This window comes from Poecile atricapillus, chromosome 3, assembly GCF_030490865.1.
Source record: "Poecile atricapillus isolate bPoeAtr1 chromosome 3, bPoeAtr1.hap1, whole genome shotgun sequence".
Classification (NCBI taxonomy): Eukaryota; Metazoa; Chordata; class Aves; order Passeriformes; family Paridae; genus Poecile; species Poecile atricapillus.
In genome coordinates, this window is record NC_081251.1 from 110400095 (window position 1) to 110415016 (window position 14922).

The 14922-nt window shown below is 37.7% G+C and overlaps 1 long non-coding RNA gene across 1 annotated transcript; it reads right to left on the reverse strand.

Annotated features, from left to right (window-relative positions):
• Window positions 1-237: 237 nt before the first annotated feature.
• LOC131577809 (uncharacterized) lies at window positions 238-12437 on the reverse strand. Its single transcript, XR_009277285.1, has 4 exons — window positions 12318-12437; window positions 11017-11156; window positions 3665-3972; window positions 238-1526 (listed from the first exon to the last, which is right to left on the reverse strand). It is a non-coding gene; the product is annotated as an uncharacterized LOC131577809 (long non-coding RNA).
• Window positions 12438-14922: the final 2485 nt, after the last annotated feature.

Below are 14922 nucleotides of genomic sequence, written 5' to 3' on the forward strand. Positions count from 1 at the left end.
ACTATTTCACTTTTCTGGACCAGTTCCAAAGCACAGCTTCACATATGGACAAGTCCCAGAGCTTTCTATTTATTTATTTAAGAGGAGAATAAAACCACAGAACTAGAGCATTATCCACGGTTTTTAGCAATGCACTTGTGCTGAAAAGGTTTTAAGGATTTATACAGCAATATCAGGAGCTGCTCTATAGGCTGCTTCACCATTTTATGTTCTTTGCATTACTGTATAGTGTGGGTTTTCTCATAATACTATTGTGCTACTTGCATTCACTAAAGTAGTTGACTGTGGTGAATTTCAAAGATAAAGTGCTTCAAGGAATATATATATACACCTTACTATATTTGGAATGAAAATTGAGGGAAAGACTTTGCAAACAACAAAATATATATCATAAACAGAACACATGAAAAAATCATTCTTTAATCACAAGCAGCAAGACATCGTTATCTTGGAGTTAAGGTTGCTAAGCAACTTAGCTGGTACAAAACCTAGAGAGCAGAAATCCTACTGTTAATAAAGTATAAGTGTGGTAATGTCCAAAGTAACATGGATTAAGCAGATAGCATTATATTTCATATACTTCCTTATCTGTACAAACCAGGCAAGTCAGAGTCTTACTCCCATTTTTCATTCAAATAATTTTTCATTTTGTTGAACCCTTTATCATTGCGTAACAATATGGTATAGAAAATACAGTCTAAAAGATAATGCACAAGGGACAGAAGAATAAATATCAAGTGATGGCAGAACTTTCAAGACATTTTCACTTCCTACTGAGACTGGTAAGTGTCTTACTTGAAGACCTCTTGTGTCTGCTCCTTACTTCATTCATAAAAATTCCATAGCTGTAGAACTTGAAGAAGCTTTAGGAATTTTGGTCTTGAGGTCTCAATGCTACTTGATAGGCCAGATTCATCACTTAATTTTTTCTTAAAGACATAAAAATCACTCTGGAAACTATGAACAAAAAGATAAAGTAAGTAATAGTAAATCCCCTTTTAAACTCTCTACAGACATACTGAATGTGTCATAGTAATTACAAATAGTCCTCGAGGTATTTCCTAAAGAAGCATTTGATGTGGAAAGAGGCTGAACAGGCCAAAGCCATGACTGGAGTTCATCACGTAGCTCTTACATATGAGAAAATAAGTCAGGATTTGTGAATCACAGAACAGGAGTGAAGGAGAAAGAAGACTACACTAAAATTTTACTTTTCTCAGGAGAAGTAAAAACTTAAATCCTCTTCATTCCTGTCCAAACAAAATCCTGCAACTTCAGGAACGACCTCCCTGGCTTCTTTCAGCATTGCCCACATCCTTGTGCATTGACTTCGTCTGGAGCTGACAATGGTGTCCCCAGGGCTTGAATGTGACCCCTCAGTCTCTGAGCTCCTCTCTACAAGCAGGACCACTTGTCCTGGAGCAGAGCTGGGTGGGCTGTGTGTGCCTGGACACAGCCTTTCCTTGTACAACATGCTCCTCCTGCTTCTGTTCCTTGCCTGTATTCCAGGTTATTATTATAGGTCTCTGTGGGAAAAGACAACAAATTCAAGATAGTGTTATCTAATGAAGGTTATGTCTCAAGCAAAGACTTACAGAAGTTGAAACAATGGCATTTTCAACTTCAAAAATCAATTGCTTTACCTGATAAAATACAAAGATTTATTGGGTCAGTGTTCAGTTTATTAGGCACCCTATTCTGCAGTTCAGACTATGGGGATAAGTGTAATAAAGGTTAGAATAAATGCATTTAAATTTCATTTAGACCTTGAGGTAAACAACCTTATTTTCTATATACCTTTGAAGCATCAAGTCTAAAACAGTCCTTATACTAACACTGTCTCTGTAGGGCTACAATGACTTTTAAAATATAAACTCTGTGACCCTTCAGATTATTTTTGCTGGATCCCTGTTGCCTCAATACTCATCCTAAATGCTTTTAATCTCAAGCATTTTCCCTCAGCTGACCATAAAGCATCACAGCACGACAGGGAGAGGAAGACATTAAACACCCAGTGAAAGATTTCTGCTGACTTCAGTAAACATTAGATCAAGCAAATAACCATGCATCAACCTCTACTTCAATTCACTGAGCACATATTTCATAAGCAAAGCCCACACAAAAAACACATTCATCCTTGTTTCTCTGAACTTTTAGTGGAGGGAGTGTGGAGTTAAAGCACCATGGCAGTGATCTTTTCTGCTGGTTACCAGCACATGACCACAAGCAAGAGAATTATTACACCAATTTCTCATGTAGGTACCACAGAAGTTGGATAACTATCTGTCCAGGGAGCATGGGCTGCCTTTATAAAACCTGAAATAGAATACAAGTCTTCTGCATCCCAGCTAAATATCTAAGCCAACAGATCAGTTTTATCGACACTGGAACAGCCCTCCCTTTACTGGGTCTCAGCTCTCTGGCCTCTATAACCTGTGCTCTTTAACCATGCAGTTTGAATAACATGTTTAAACACTTGTGCCATGTAGTGCCCCAGGCAGTTTGAACTTCAGATTTCTTTGGCATGAGTCTACCTTTCTTCAGATGACACCAATTTAAATCCCCATCTTTCTCCTTTTATTCCTGTGCTCAAAAGGGAAGACTGACACTCTCTTGTGACATTACTCTTTCCAAAGTAGGAAGTCCAGTTAATTTGGACTAAGAACTTTACAAACATGAGTGGAAATAATTTGTCTTAATAGCAGTAGACTGTACTCTCTGGATTTTATTCTTCTTCAGTACCATTTATAAACACTAATAACCAAGCTCATTGTTACACCTTATTTAAGAGCTGTTTAATAACAGTTTAATAGCTGTTGTTTTACTCTCTATATGCTAAGCCCAAGAAAATAAGGAAAAAAGAGAGTCATCAATTTGATAGCTCTGCAGTAATGAATAGTTATTGCTATCTCCAGACTCCTTAGGTAAATGACCCATCGAGTGATTACCACATCCCTGGAGCGATTGAACCTGTGATCCCTGTGCAGTCTCCCCTCAAGGGCAGCCGTTTAACTTCCAGGCAGAAGCAGTTATCTTTGTCTATCAGCCCCTGCTCCTTCACTTCCTCAGCAGGGTATTGACCTGAAGCCTCCTTGTAAATCATGGTGATCATTCTCCACTGTTCTGAGTGCAATTCAGCAGCTGCAGAAAATGCTCCCCTCAGAGGATACCAGAAAAGCAGCTGATAACTGCCTTACTTTGCAGTGCAAAATAAGTTTAGGACAAAAGCACTGGGGAAAAAGTAGATAAATTACTGTAAATGACTCCTATACATGCTAATCAAACCAAGATTTGCATCAACTTTACCCAGCCCTGGATTGAGGAAGAATTTCTTTTCCCTCTCCACTTACTTTGCCTTTTTTCCTTTCCTTCTTAAGATACAAGGAAGGCTGAACTGAATCCACCTGAGTGCTCTGGCAGGATGTCTCTTTGCTCTTCCCCTTGAAGTATGAACTTCAAAGGAGCGAGATGCCACACATGGCACAGTTTAGTAACTGCATCCCGCTGCAAAGGAGTTGGTAAAAACTGCCATGGAAGGCACCAGCTGGGGAGGAGGAACACATTGGCCCGGCACCATTTACCCCTTTCCTTGTCCCTACAAACCAGATCTGACCATTCTGCTTCTTGTGTGAAAGGTTTTTATCAGTGAAACAATTTCACTCACCTACGTTTCATCTGATGCACCTCAGAGACAGGCACGTGGGGCAGCTGCCTCTCTGGGGCACATCCTGCAGAGCTCCAATACCTGGATACCTTTTCCCACTTCACTGTTATGCTTTATCACACATAGTAGGGATTCATGTTAGTTCGTGGCTTCAGTTCCTACAAGAGACCCGTCTTGTTCAGCCAGGAAATAGAAGGCTTATGTAACAGCTATTCTCTGTTCCTCAGGTGTTCCATGCTCCCCATAGCATCTCAGGGATGCTTTTGAAATTTCTGCCTGGCAGCCTGCTCCAGTCTCCTGCAGAGAACCTGAAAAATAACATTTATTTTTTCCTATAATGTTCCTTTGCAATATTGTGTGTAGTTTTGCAGTAGACAAGATGAAAAAGTGCCGTGACCAACAAGGAGTTCTGTGGTGGGTGACAATTTGAGGTGCAATTGCACAGTAAGAGATTGTTAGGATGGCAGTTTGTTTCAGCTTTGCAAGAAACAGCGTCTGACTACGCAGTCATATCTAGAAACTGTCACTCTCGACTGTGAAACCTCCATTGCCTTGGTCAAAAGTCTCGCCAGTTGCTTCAGCATGGTTTTCCTTTAGACTTAAATCACATTCAGAGGAAGTTGTGGAAGAGAAATTCTATTTCTTCCTTATTTAACACCACAACAACTTCTTTTAAATTGTACAGGTGATTGCCTTTTCTTTTTCTCTGAACTTTCCCTCTTGTGCAGAGTGGTGGGCTGCAAATGGTCCATGAATTATGCACTTCTCTTTCCCATTCTTTCATTTTAAAGGCTCTGAAGAACCGTATATTCCTTACAAAAATACATTAACACATAAAATGGACATTCATTCAATCAAAATAATAAAAATTACATCTAGAATTATATCTGAGAATTATTATCCCTATTTTGAACATGCTGCAGTACTATTTCCTTGGGTACATGGAAGGAGCTTCACTAGACTATCTGCAGGATCTGCTGTAGATTTCTATCTTTCTAATCTCAATTATCATTCATGTTTTTAATTCCAGATTGTAGCTACCAAAAGTCTTGGAATACACTGCAAAAATGGCATACCCCAGACTCTACATGAGTTTCCACCAGCTTAATCTGTGGGATCCCAGCCTTTATGATTTTGTGATTATCTGCATTTCCGAGCCATTAAGTTCACTGGACTATGTCCAGTTCTCAGTAGCCTGCACTGGAAATATCAAAGATATTGTGATCAAGACCATTTTTATTCTAAATTCCATACAAAAATCAAGGTTTTGAGGTGGGTGAGTTTTTCGAGGGTTTTTTGGTTTGTTTTTCTGGGTTTTTTTGTTTGTTTTTTTGTTTTGTGGGTTTTTTGGTTTTGGGTTGTTTTTTGGGTTTTTTGGTTTTTGGGCTTTTGTTTTGTTTTGTTTTTTGTTGTTGTTGATTATTTTTAAATGAAAGCCACAAGCCGATGAAATATCTTCCAATTCTTCATCAGAATTTCCAAAGTGTGCCTATGAAAACCTTACTAAATGAAAGAGGTATACCTATTCCTGAAAAACATTTCTAGGTTCAGTAGTTGACATATTCCATAAAACAACCCCAAAACAAAACAAAACACACCCAAAATGAAACAAAACACCCTCACAATGCAGAGGTTCCATCAGACATAACTTGCTGCATTTTGTCCCACTGAAGCTTTATATCTCAAATTTCAACTGTGCACTAGTGCTGTAAGCCAAGGAATGAGCCTTACTGTACAACTTTGCAGTTTTAATGGCTTCATATTTGCTTATATTTACACCCTATTTAGTCTTGCAGAGCGTGAGAGAACCACATTTAAGACTTCTCAGAAATCAAGCTGAGCCAGCAGAGCCATAGCTCACGAGACCTGTGCTGCTTCCCTGACGTTACAAGGAAAACCAGCTCAGCCCTCTGAGTTATGAGTTCCCCAAATACTTTATTCTTTCAAAATGACTGTACCCTACATTAACTGCAAGAGTAGGTGTTAAGTTTTGTCATACAATTTAAAACCATACTATTACAATTTATTTAACAGAGCTGACTAAGCTTCCAGTGGGAAATGATGCCAAGCTCCGTTCTGCAGGTGGGTAGGGGTAGGAGCATTTCTGGCCCTGATACTGAAGCACCAGCTAGAAGCTTCCCTAATTCCCAAGATTATACTGTACTTCAAAAAAAATGTAGCTGTGTTGTACTTGAAGTCATAAATTTTTACTTTTAATTCTGTTTCTGAAGCATAGTGAGCTTCATAAGAAATTCTATTTGTAATGGCTGAAACCATATTTTACCATTTGAAGTTAGTATCATCAATTTGAGTTTTCTTATATTATTCTGGTTTTGTTAGCAATAATTTTATCCTTAAAGCATTATCAGTAGAACATCCAGTTTACATGGGTGATGTTAAAATGAAAGTATCTCATTTTGCAAGCCAACAGTCTTGAAATAGTGTCCTTAGTGCAGCAAGAGCAAACACAGAGCTGACAGAGACATAGACAGCTAACAGAAACCCTATGTTTTGGTAAATAGCACCATTATTTCTCATTTCTTCTTGGCTTTATATCTGCAGCCACATGAAGGGTGAATTGTTGATAATTTCCAGTGTAAGCCCTGGCACTGAATTCTTCCAGCTACTGTTCTTTTTTTACTGAACTGTCCAAAAATTACTAAGAAGAGAAATGAATATTGGAAATATTTCCTTGTGCATGTTTATTCTAGTTAGCCAACATGTTTATGCAGTTTCATTATGTTTAGCATAAGATGGCTGGCTTGATATCTCTGGGTCACTCTATACTGCTCTTTTTTCATCTCAGCCTTAGGTCTCACAGTTAATTAACAACTCCTGTTGGATTAAAAAGATTGAAGATGGACAAAAGCTGGCCTTTTAAACTATGTGTTAACTAAACTATGTGTCTAAGCTATGTATTGGTTACAGAAGGTTTTGGGGGAAACTCGCACATATTTTGTTAAAATTATCTGGGGGTCTGGGGCAAAATGGGAGCAACACAAAAGGCAAGAGTGATTTGTGTGTTTATGGGGAAGTGTTTTAGCCCTCTGCTCTAATAGTATTTCTTGAGCTGTACTCAAGGTAGGCACTATCACACACAAAAAATTTGTGAGTGTTGTGTGTGTGTTTTGGGCACAGAAAATCATAGAAAACCATAGAAGCCAAGCAGAAGATATAAAGCCACTGGTTTCAACTGGATCCATTTACAGACATGGATTCCCTAGGCACTCAGCACGTGTATGTCTTGGACATCAATCATGTTTGTGCTACTACGACAGCATGTTTTACACAAACAGTCCTGGGTTTGCTTGTTGTGCCCAGGAATGCACTTTTCAAAGCAAATCTTATCTGCGCCCATTTACCTGATTTGGTTCACATTGTGGATCAGTTTTGCTGTGCACTAACTCAATTAGTTTAAGGTGCAACTAAACTGGAAATGCACATCAACCACAAATGGCCAATTTGTTCACAGAATGAGATCTTAACTAGTCTGATGTAAAGCCACCCCTTCAAAACCCACAAGGTGTGTACCTGTAGCCTGTTTATTCCTGCAGATCCATATCCACTGCTCCACACTATTTGCTAACAAAGATGCAGCCTACAGAACTGAAAAACTTCTGGAAGAGCAGATTGTATTTTAGGACTTCTCAGGGTGGAAGCTGGTTCTTGTACTTGTTTCCTCTGTCACCAGAACAATAAGACTTCGATCTAGATCCTAAGATCCAATATTGCAATAGTTTTAAAAACCTAGAAATACAAAAGAAAGATAATAGGCTGCAAATATGGAATCAAAGTAGGTTCTAGGTCTCCAGGAAAAGGGGAACTGAGGCTGCCAGACAGCATCAAACTAGGAGAAAGTTCCTTCCTACTTCAGTGCTGTAGGGAAAAGCAATTGATTCAGAAGGTTAGTCTCCTTTCTTTCTATCCCCACTGTCAGAAAAGAAGGAGCAATTCTTACTTACTAGGTCAGCATAGTCTGCAGGGCTTTGCAAAATAACAAAGATGTAAGTACTTCCTTGTGCTTAAGGCGTGCCCTTGCAAAAGACATATATATTAATCATAGACACATAAATATATATAATATTCATTAATTTTATACTTTGCTGAGCACTTTCAGAGATGCTGTCATCAGCTGGGCAGAGTAGGGAATGTATTTTCAGTGAAAATACTTTGGAACACCATTTCATGTTTTCACAAAAAGTAACATCTTCCATATATTCCAATGCACTGCCATAAGCATTCCAAAATTGCTGGTTTGTCTGGTTCTAGCAGAGTTAACCTGACCTTGTTGTTTAGAAAGAATTTTTTCCAGCTAAAATATCTGACTCATCACACATGACCTCAAATTCAGCCACTTTCCATCTCCCACACTAAACTATGGATATTTTGTCATGACAAATCTGCTGAGTGGGACTGCATCTGCAATAATCACATTTAGCAAGAAATCAGATTAAGAAGCTAATCAGGGAAACATTTTTGTGCATTTTAGTATTTTTCAATTCATATGAAACAAAATGAAAATGTAGAATATATTAAACTCATTTCACTTTAGGGGGGTGAAAGATTTATTTTGAAGAGAAGTTTTTACTATTTGATACAGTCAAAATTTGGCATGCTAATGGTATAGCATATGGAAAAAGGTATGTATTATTGTAAGGCTAATTTGATAAATTGCCTTAAGGACTTAATAATTGCTAAGTCTAATGCAGCTGCTCAGGTGCATAAGGGTAGTATGATGGCTGCTTTTTACTCTTTTCCAGAAAATGCTGTAGCTTCACTTGAGCACTGGTGACAAAACGAGCTGATCTTCACTACATCCCAACCTGGGGAACAGAATTTAGCTGTTAGAAATCATGCAATTGGTGACTTAGTTTGAAATCAGACAAACTAGAATTAGCAGCAGTATTACCGAAATAAGTCCCTCTAGGATCCAGATTAAGATAATTAATAACATACACTTACTTTATATTTAAACCATACCTGAACCAAACTCGAAGAAGAGCAGGAGGCCAATGTAGAGCTTAACTCCAAAGACACAGAGCCAAGTTACACTGAGCAGTCTGGCTTCACTGAGCTCAGCAGGGACCACCAGGTTTATGTTCCCCCAGCTTTAGGCACTAACAGGGCACTTGGAGCAGGAGAGTGGCTGCCTTGCCTTATGGTCAGTAAAGGCAGGGAGATGCTTTCAACGGTGATGCAAGTCTAAGGTGGGAATCAAATCTCTTGAAGATTGATTAATTTCTTATTAATCAATAAGATTATTGATTTTTTCTTATTTCTATTATTTTTCTATTCTTTTTCTTATTTCCCTCTCTTATTTCTATAGATATTCTTAATTGATTGATGTTAAATAGGTTGAATTTAGATTTGGGACTCTGCAAGTTCATATGAGGAAAAGTTTGGGTCCATAATGCTGGTCTTGATCAAATTTTAAAACATACAGAATTTTTACAAGTAATTTTCATTGATCAGTTTGACTCTGTGTAGCTGGTGGAAATAGAAATGCTATTTCATTATCAAATAAAGCCAGTATTTACCAAATTAATATGCAAGCCCCTACTAGATTTCCATTTTTATTCTGTTCCCTGACTTGACCAATAAATACTTAGGGTTTCCTGGTATTCAGATAAACCATATCCCATAAAAATCTTGGAAGGAAGTCACTATTACCCAAAGAATGAAAGGATAAAATAGCCAAAAAATGAACTAACTTTGAATGGAATTTAAGTGGGAAAGAACAGAGAACATTTCATCTTGACATTTTTAATTCTACAACCACATCAACAAGGACAAGATATATTTAATTTATTGACCAACATTTCTGGAGAAAAAAACATCAGAGTAGTTTTTTTGTCTTTAAAAATTTCATAATGGCAGATGAAAAGGTGTCATTTCTTATGTTTTTAATATAATATTTAATCTGCACTTAATTACTAAAGGAAACCATGTAATCCACTTAATGAGATGGAGTTAAAAATAGCAAAAAGGGGTACTATAATATATAATGCATTTTGACAGCTGCTTATATTTAGGGAAATAATAAATTCTATCCAAGAAGTTGAAGAATTGAAAGAGGAAGCAAATTCTCATTGTATGCCTGAAGTCTGAAGGGCTATTCACCAGGGCAGTAACAATTTTCAGAGCCAAAGCTCAAGATCTCATTAAAGCATAGAATACTTTATGCATATTAAAATACTAAGGTCTGGTTCATTGCTTCAGTTCTGGTTCAGTGCTGCAGAAGTGTAAAATCTCACTTAGTTCTACTGCTACTCTTCTGTCCAGCTTTACCACAGTGCTTTTGAACTGGAAAGCTGCTCTAAGAACTTCTGTACTGTGTATTTTCTTTCTCACACTGGTGAAATCAATCCACATTTGGTACTGAGAATGCAGTTATTCTGTCATCAAAGGATTTATTCTGTTATCAGTTCGCAAAATAACATGTGCTATGAAGCTTTGTGCATATTAAAAATTATGCACAGCAGGTTTTCACATCCTGAGGTTGTGCAACCATACCTCTCACTTACATAATCATCATACATAAATACTCTTTGCATCAAAAGTTATCTGCTCTGTACCATATCTACAGTCAGTAAAACTGTTAAAGAAGTGTCTTTAGTAAAATGAATCTCTTCTAGAAAAAAAGTCATCATGTTCCCTCAAAAAATTGAAAGAAATTAAGCATAAAAACTGAGGGAAATGGATAAAAAAATTTCCCTGTTAAATATACAGTACTTAGCTCAATTACATGCTATTTAAAGAACAAGAAGTTCTAAAGACATTTACTTTATTTTTCATCCAAGTATGTTAAAATATAATTTGATCACCATCCACTCTCAGGTATGTTTTTACTCTGAAGAGCTACAGTCTTACAGAGCAATCCATAATCAATACAACAGCTGCAAGCTCCATATTTAAGGCTGAAAGTAAGGGTCACCTTTTTAAAATAGTGAATAACTAATCATAGCAAATAAGGCCTGTGGTAGCTTCTCTCGCATTTGAGCTCCCAAATCAAGATTAACTATCTTTCGTATCCTTCACTGAAATCACCAAGGCTTCTTCAGTATTCTGAAGGATGTCCCTAGGAGGTGATGCCCCAAAGACAGATATTGAGCTCCTGACAACCCCAGGCACAAGAAGTTTTACCAATCAGCATGAAAACTCTCAGAAACTTTCAAGCCAGCATGACTGTACTGGAGCCTTCAAAACTAATGGACTGTATTGTATGAAGCTGCCAACATAAAACAGATATCCTGAAGTACTTTCTCACCTGTAGCCTTAAATCAATCCTACTGACAGACTTAATTTTACTATTGTACTGAGAAAAAGTTTTTTTTCAGAAAACAGAAACATACCTTCTCATCTGTCCATTAAAAACAATCAGTATTGTTGATGCCTTCTCAAGTGATTTAATCCTTGTCTGTGTTATCTTTCTTTAACAATTTGAATGATGTCTTTCCTCATTTTTATGCACTATTATCAAAGCAAGCAATTCCTGGTGGGAAGGGAGAGAACAGATAAATAACCTTTTAGGCTAATGGGATGGAAAAAATATAAGAAAGCAAGAAGAGGCAGACTTGCTTGGACTCAGAGCAGTTGCCATGGCACTGCATCTGACTTCTTGTCTACAATAGCTGCAGATTTACTCACTCTCTGGCAGGTAGCAGCAGCCACAGGAGTTGGTTTTCATCCTCTCTGGGAGAGGAAATTTATTTTCCCCTCACCTTTAGGCATTAAAACTCAACCTTGTTCACAGTGCCAAGAAATACTGAGCTGACCATGAATTTCACATAGGAGTCAGCCTACATCACTCCCCACACTGACTCCTCTCATTTTCAACTTCTCACCTTCATCACCTGTTCCACCTGAACCTGTTCCAGTCAACGTCTCTCCAAAACTTTTTCAGTGTTTTCTATAGCAGAGTAGTTCCTGTTGCTCTACTACTTATAATCCTTTTCAATCTACAACATGCTTCACTGAAATTTAACATATGCAAGTGACTAAGATGACAAAGTCCAAATCTTATCTTCATAATAATTTTTTAAATATTTTCAATGACTGCACCTATCAATCTATATAATACCAAAGAAGAAAGGAGAAGCAGTAACTATTTCTCCTCCTAAAACTTAACCTAAGTTTTGATTGACTAAGCTGATAAAAAGACAGATTTCCTGCAGCCCAGTTTTCAGTTTCCTGCAAACTTTCATTTGCTGTTTTTCACCTAAATGACATCACCTATTCTCAGAATTTCCAAAAGTAATTTCTGCCTTTGAGTGATCTGAATATCTCCTGGCTGTACTCCAAGCACCCATTTTTAGCACCAGATTCGAAGGTGTGCCTTGTCACCTCCAGCTAACTAACAAAAAGAAAGTTTCAAGTTAGTCAGATCCCTTCCCCTCATTCAAGCTTGTCCTTCTCTGCCATCATTAGAACACTCAACCTATTTCTCCTTTAGCAAAGCTGTTGCTAAATTCTATCTGTCTTCCTTTCATCTTGCTCTATAAACCTGTTTTCCTCTCTCTCTGTGATCCTGAAGCCATAGTAGATACTTTTGACAGTACCCCTTTTTCTTCTTGTTACCCTAAGTTCTTCAGTGTATCGGGAATCCAGCTGCTGACCACCCCACCCATGACAGCTGCTTTTATCATTCCTTTACCTTTGACATTTAGGCATTTCATTTCCAGATTCAAAAGCCTCTGCCTCTTATATCTGAGCTGATATCTCAGGCTTTAGCTGAGCTTGTGGTGCCCTCTGAGCTCTCCTCTCCAAATATCCCGTGTTTCTGAGTCCTTTTCATAGTGTTCTCTGTCAATACTCTGTGCAATCACATGGAAGCAATACAGCTTCCCTGGCATAGCTGCAAATATTGCTTAATAATGCTTTTTATTTTTGGTAACAAGAAGAGGAAGCAAAAATGCTTTCTTGAGTCAGATCCCAAAACAAGGGTTTTGCCCTCAGAAGTCCCTCTACATTCCAGCTAAACACAGAACTATAACAAATGCGCTTGTCTGTACTGCTTTTATTCCACTTGGGGAAAAAAAAAAAGTCTCAGAAATTTTCAAGCCACTTAGCAACCTTAGCACTTCAAGTCCTGAGCAACAAGAAGCAAACAGAAAGTACAATTAAGATTCTTTCCTCAATTCTTTGAGCCTTCTGCCTTTCCTTTGCAGAGGCTCCCTCATCAGAAGCCTAAACATCGACCCCTGCAACTATCTGGGAACTGCTTAGAACAATGACATTATTTACGTGTTGGCCACAGTTTCACTGCAGTTATATCCTTTGCTTCCTTTCAGAACAGCATATGATAATAATCACCAGCTTTAAAAGCCAGTAACAAGCGCCTGCAACAAAGGAAAACACCAACTGCAGTAATTTGGCAATCTGGAGGTCGAAGTTCCAGACCTGTTCCAGCCTGTGCTGTGTGACCTGCTGTCGGATTATACATGCAACTAATTTCTGCATAAGCAATAAAAATACCTGAGCTCAAGCAGGCTATAAGGCTCATCTCCATGTCTAACCAAAGTCCAGATCTGCAGCCATATATCTTCACTTCGCACCTTTGTCCTTCTTATATTTTTCAATAAATTTGATTTAATGGTATCATGGCACTTCTTGCATTTACTTTCCACGAGTGCTCAAACAATTGAGTTTTCCTGATATAAATGGCTGTGGAGACGGAATTAATGTCAAGGTCTTAAGCCTAAGCATTTGTGGCAACCTAACATATGAATCAATGCAGAAATGATATGCACTCTGTCATTCAGTAAATGGAAAGAAAGACACCATTGTGATATATAATTATCTCTACATAACAAAGCTTGGAAGTGAAAACCTAGCAGAGAGTTGTCTACAGTATATAAAGGGGAAGGCAGGGCATGAAAAGGTGAAATGGAAAAACACACATGAAATCTAAATTATTAAAGAAGGTTAATGAAAAATATGATACTTTACTTTTTAAAATCTTGAGCTGGTAATAACCTGTCTCTCATTAGTTTTGAGTGTGAATTTCAACGTTTAGGTTATGAGTGATCTTTCCCTAGTTTCCTTCCCTTGTTTTCACTATCACAGTTCTCAGTGAGAGACATGTCTTCATGGTTATCACACACATTCCTCTATGAGAGCTGCACCTTTCCAAATTACGTTACCTGTCCTTCATAGAGTTCATTCTCCTGTGGTTAGTTTATATTGTGGTGCTGAGTAACCTTTACCAGAACATAAATCATAGCTTGTTTTATAAATAATTATGCCTTTTAATAAAGAAGTTACTTATAGACAGCAACACAGAGTTAGCTCTGTCCCACAGAGCTGGACAGGTTGCAAAACAGCTTAATACAAGTGACAATAACTGCAACTATGGACAAAAAAAGAGTAACCACATTCAGCATTTATGCAAAGGACATTATAAAAAATTAAATGTGCATGTTTTACTAAAATAGAAACAATATTTGATCCATAGAATGCTGAATTTAATGTCCTTATTACTGTTAAATGACTTGCTTCTCATTCTATCATTTTGCAAAAATAGCCAGTTAGTGCCAGGTTAGAATTTAAATTACCATAATTTTTTTAAATGAAATATGCTCAGAAATTCAGTTCTGCAAGAACACTGCTGAAAACATAATTACTAGAAGAACACTAAGAGGAAAGGCATCTTTCCCAAGCAGCATCTTCCTAACATCACAATCCCATTTTCATTTAAAAGTTAAACTCTGTATAGGATTTAGTAACTTTTCCCCATTTTAGTTTCAATTCCTCTGTTACATAAGAGAAGGTAAGTGGAAGACAGTACTGACACAGTACAGACCTACTTCAACAGCTAATTATTCATTTCAGAGCACAAGTGCTCTGCTTCCAATAGATGGTAAAAGCCTGTGCTGAAAAAAAATTCACAGAAGAGAAAAATCAACACAATTGTTTGCACAGGCAACAATGCTGCTCTACTTACCTGACCTTGCAGCCAAGTTCCAAACTTACCCACATGTCCATTTTTAACTTCTGAAACTCCTTGGGGAAAAGAGGTTTGCTTTGTGCTTAGATCTGGTTGTATTTTGTCAATCACAAAGCATTTTATGGGACAAACAAACACATTATCATTTCCACTTTAGTAAGATCGCAGAATCATAGAATGGTTTGGGTTTAAAGGCCCTTTAAAGGCCATCTAGTCCAACCTCCCTACAAAAAGCAGGGACACCTTCAACCAGGTCAGGTTGCTCACAGTCCCATCCAGCTTGACCATATCTCCACATTTGGGAACTTGTGAT